This window comes from Hipposideros armiger, unplaced genomic scaffold, assembly GCF_001890085.2.
Source record: "Hipposideros armiger isolate ML-2016 unplaced genomic scaffold, ASM189008v1 scaffold_254, whole genome shotgun sequence".
In the NCBI taxonomy this organism is placed as follows: domain Eukaryota; kingdom Metazoa; phylum Chordata; class Mammalia; order Chiroptera; family Hipposideridae; genus Hipposideros; species Hipposideros armiger.
In genome coordinates, this window is record NW_017731604.1 from 932,111 (window position 1) to 936,728 (window position 4,618).

Here is a 4,618-nt window from a genome sequence, read left to right on the forward strand (position 1 = left end):
ACTTGGGCCAGTGAAGCAACGTCCTCCACAACTAGACTGAAGAACAAAAGGATAGCAACTTGTCTGTTCCCCTTCCCCCAACTCCCCAGAGCTGTTCCCATCCCCCAATTCCCCAATAAAAATCTTTTTAAAAGTTGTCCTTATTCTTTACTTTTAATAATGAAAAAACTGTAAGTTTTCTTTAAAATTCATTTTCTAAAAGAATTCCACTTATTCTAAGCCTGGATAAAATCACCTAGGTAGGTTGGTGTAGTGGGAAAACATTGGGCTTAGAGACAGACAGACCAGAATTGGATTTCTGTCTCTATCAGGTACTAACTATGTGACTCTATAAAGTTTTCAACCTCAGTTTCTTAATTTATTATGAAACTCTTAATTTATTATAAATTCTTTGATCCTCAGTTTTTTAATTTATTATGTAATGATAAGTGAAGAAATGCCATTATTTTGAGACTCAAAGGAGATGCTAGATCTTAAAATACTTTAAAAATGTAAAAAATTATGTTAATTATACCCCAATAAAGCTATTAACGTAAATGAATGTTTATTATAACACAATGTAGAAACAATTTGTGTAATTTTCCCTTTTTCCTTTGAAGTGTAAAATGGTATCCTAAAATCTATACAATTTTAATATTTTTATTATAATTAAAAATAGGATCACAGATTATCAATGCTGACATAGACCTTGGAGATAATCTAGTCTACTCCACATAACTGCATAGAGGCCAAGAGGAAAAACGGACTTGCCTCAGATTATGCAATTAGTAGCAAAACCAGGATTGGCACTCTGATCCCCTTTCTTCCAGTCCAGTGCCTTTCCTCCTCTACCACAATGTCTCTTCTCAATGGTCCTTTTGGGTTTTGTTATGAAACTACTGTCTATCCCAAAAGTGCCTTTAATTGCCCTGAACCAAGATATTGATATGTATTGTTAAGCAGGTTTCTCCTTGATGAGAGGTCACTTTACATGAAGAAAATTAACTAGGAGGCAGTTCTTCCATACATTTTTACTTTCCTGCCAGTATCTTGTCAACTACTGCATTGTTCCTGGGGCAAAACATAGGAGAGATGGGAAAAGTGACCCCGTGAGGGGCATGCTTGTCTTTCTCAGAAATATGCGGGCCTTATTCTTGTTGGGAGAAACAAAGAGAAAATAAGTTATCAACTAATTATCACAGTGGTAGGTGCTCCCTTACTGTTCATTTGATTCTCTTTCTTCTTACATTGCGTTAGAATTTTATTGTCTACAAAGTACATTCACATTTATTATATCAAGTTATTCTTGCACCAAGTATATGAGACAGGGATTATTATCCTCATATTACAGATGAGAAAACTGAGGATCAGAGAGATTTCATATTACCCAAATTTACATAGTAAATAAGAGGCAAGGCTGACATTTTAATTCAGATTCTCTGATTTCAAATCAAGAGATCTTGCCACTATACCACAGTTGCCTATAACTTTGGCACACTTAGTGAACTCTGAAAAATATTAGTAAAGATGTAATTAAAACTTAATAAATGCCATGCAGGATATGTTCTAAGGCTGTAACTTAATAAGAACAGACTAATACTTCCACCTTTGAAACTACCTAAATGTTTCTAAGGTATAAAAATAAAAGAGGCTTAAATTTCTTAGACTGAACAAACGTCCAAAAGTATGTGACATGCGTCTAGAATCAGTTGGAATGAACATCGCATTGCTGCTTTAGCTAAATAAATTGAACATATATCAAAATGGAAGGCTTCATTTATACACAGGGTATAACTGCTCTGGAAAAGTTGGTTTACATTTACATAATATGTGGAAAAATGAAGAAGGAAAAAGGAAAAAAAAGTCAGAGCCACAGCTGTTTCATTGCTTGAGAATGGTTGCTTCTATCCCCAGTGCTGATTTTTCTTCAATTGCATATATTGGGATTGCTGAAGCATTTTCTGAATATACAATACTATGTAAAAAATTTTCCTGAGAAAACTAAAACGAAGTAGGGGTACAATTCTTCATAAGAAAACCATGAAATGATATAATCATAGTTTTCTCTTAGATATTTAGTCCTCTCTAAGTACAGTGTTAGAGTTCTGAGAGACCTGGATCTAAAACACAACCCTGAACTTAATAGCTACATGAACTTAGGCAAGTAAATAACCCGCTCAAGACTGTTTTCTCCGTGTAACGTGGAGATGATAATAGTATGTACTTCATAGGGTTGTTATGAGGATTAAACGGGATAACACATGTAAAGCACTTGGTACTTGATTAGTAAAGCTCAATAAAGAACAGTTCCTTTTCTCTCACTCCCTCCTAGGCTGATTTTGTTACAAAAGCCTACATATTTTTCAACCTAAGAAGACAATCTTATTAGCTGTGTACATCAGATTTTTACCACTGCATTGATACCTCAACTTTTCTGAAAGAAAGCTTAATTTTCTCATAAAAGTAGCCTCAGCTTGTTATATTATACAGATCATGGTAATCTTCTCACTATAGTCTACACTTACACACACACACACACACACACACACACTTTAATAACAATAACCACAAAAGTACTCACCTCTTAACATCTCAGATGTTTCCAACTTCTGGCACAGATCCTCAGCAAGCTCAATTCTTTTTTGGAGGCCTGTACTCCACATCTATGTTTCTTACTTGTGTGGCTTATCCATCACATCATGGCTTTTATTCTCTGTTGCTGAAGCAGAAAATTCCAAAAGAGTCCAAAGCCTTAGGAAAGGGAAATTCCAATAAAGTTGCATGAGCATAAGGTAAACGTTCCTCTGAAACACATTTTACCCATTTAAAGTTTAGTACTATATTTGGGCAGCAGAGTTTTGGATCTCAAAGGTTGATAGTTCATTTCAATAATTGTTCTAATTTGAGGTATAGCACTCTTATAGTCTTCTACATACTCGTTTACTGACACTCAGAATCTTCCACAGGCCTAAGAGAATTTAACTCGTAACTGTGGATAAAACTCAGTCTAAAAGAATGGTAGTTGAATTATGTGCATGTGCATATGTGTGCATACACACATATACAATTTTTTTATAAAAAGAAAAACACAGAAAACAGTGAATTTAAGAACTACTTCATCTAGAGTTCTCATTAAGTAGCAGAATGTTTCCAGATAGATCCTATGTAAAATTTTCAGGTTAGTGACAGCTATTTCCTCTTGTTGATCTTCTGTGCAAAACAAAATAAGATCATAATCTTAAAGCATCACAATTCAGAATAAACATTAATTTCCTAATTATTTGAAATATATCAAATTTCCACTTTGAGGAGACTGTTCTGTATTTTAGTTCCCTCATGGTCTAATTAACTAAAATGTCACACATGCAGTTTACAAAGTTGACAGAAACAAGAAAAAACACTTGAACAAAACTAGCTTTGAAAGTTTTACCCACTCCTTTCTATGGCCCTCCAAAATAAATGAATGAATCATTCTTTTGAAAAATTTAAAATGCTAAATCATGGTCAGTGGTCAGGCATCTACACTGTCCATGAAGTGGTGTCCCTAATAAGACAAGTGCCCATCTGACACCCTACAAAATCTTTAAAACATTATTGATTATATTCCCCAAACTGCCTTTCATATCACCATGGCAATATTGTGGCTGCCAATTTGTGCTTTCTAATCCCCTTACATTCACTGTATACCTGAAGCTGAAGCTCTATAATATTGAATGTCAACTATAATTTTATATATATATATATATATATATATATATATATATATATATATATATATAGTCACGGGATGTGGAGTATAGTTTAGGGAATATTGTCAATGGAATTGTAACAGCTATATATGATGTCAGAGGGGTAGTATATTGGGGGAGGGGGGTTATCACTTTGTGAAAGGTGTAAATGTCTAACTATTACATTGTTTTCTACACCTGAAACTAATTTTAGAAATGCTAAATCATTACACTAATAACCAATTAGCATTTTCTAATTTTAAGGGTTCAAACATGTCTCTCATCTAGAAGTTAGGACATTAAATCATGGTCCAGGAGCAAAGTATGGCCTAACAAATGTTTGTGAAGGTCCTTATCATTACTCCCACTTCCTAGCTTTGGGTATTTTCCCATTCCCTGAATATTATTTTTAGTGGTGTGGTGACTATATTTTCCAAACTCCAAATTAGGCCATAAGATCTGATAAATGAGGTTTTTGTGTCACTTGTTGGTGCCAGATACAATCCAGGAAATGTAACTTTAATACTGAAAAAATAAATGGAACCTCTAGGACACTGATGGTTTAGAGGGATAATAGGAGAGAATGTTTGAAATTAACAAAGTCTTGGAAGTTTGGTTACTGTATGAATAGGACATCTGAGTCGATGATATTGGATAGGTGAAAAAAATCAGTTAAAAGTCAAGGCAGGGGCCGGCCGAGTGGCGCGATGGTTAAGAACTGACTTGGGACACCAGAGGGCCCCGGTTCGGATCCCACATATGAGGGCCAGTGACACTGCCCTCCACAGCTAAAATGATGAACAGCAGCTCAACCTGGAGCTGGGCTGCCCGTGAGTCGCTGGTGACAGTGTAGGCTGCAGTCCCTGTGGCAGTGGGTTGCCATGGGCTACCGTGTGTAGCCAGCAGCCAGC

General features: G+C 35.4%; 1 protein-coding gene across 3 annotated transcripts in view; it reads right to left on the reverse strand.

Annotated features, from left to right (window-relative positions):
• Positions 1-4,618, reverse strand: part of ZC3H12B (zinc finger CCCH-type containing 12B) — a 248,247-nt gene that overhangs the window by 108,304 nt on the left and 135,325 nt on the right. For all 3 annotated transcript variants that reach the window (XM_019656103.1, XM_019656102.1, XM_019656101.1), the window contains exon 2: positions 2,561-2,730. The gene's annotated coding sequence lies outside the window, so the exon portion shown is untranslated. The remainder of the gene's footprint in view (positions 1-2,560; positions 2,731-4,618) is intronic.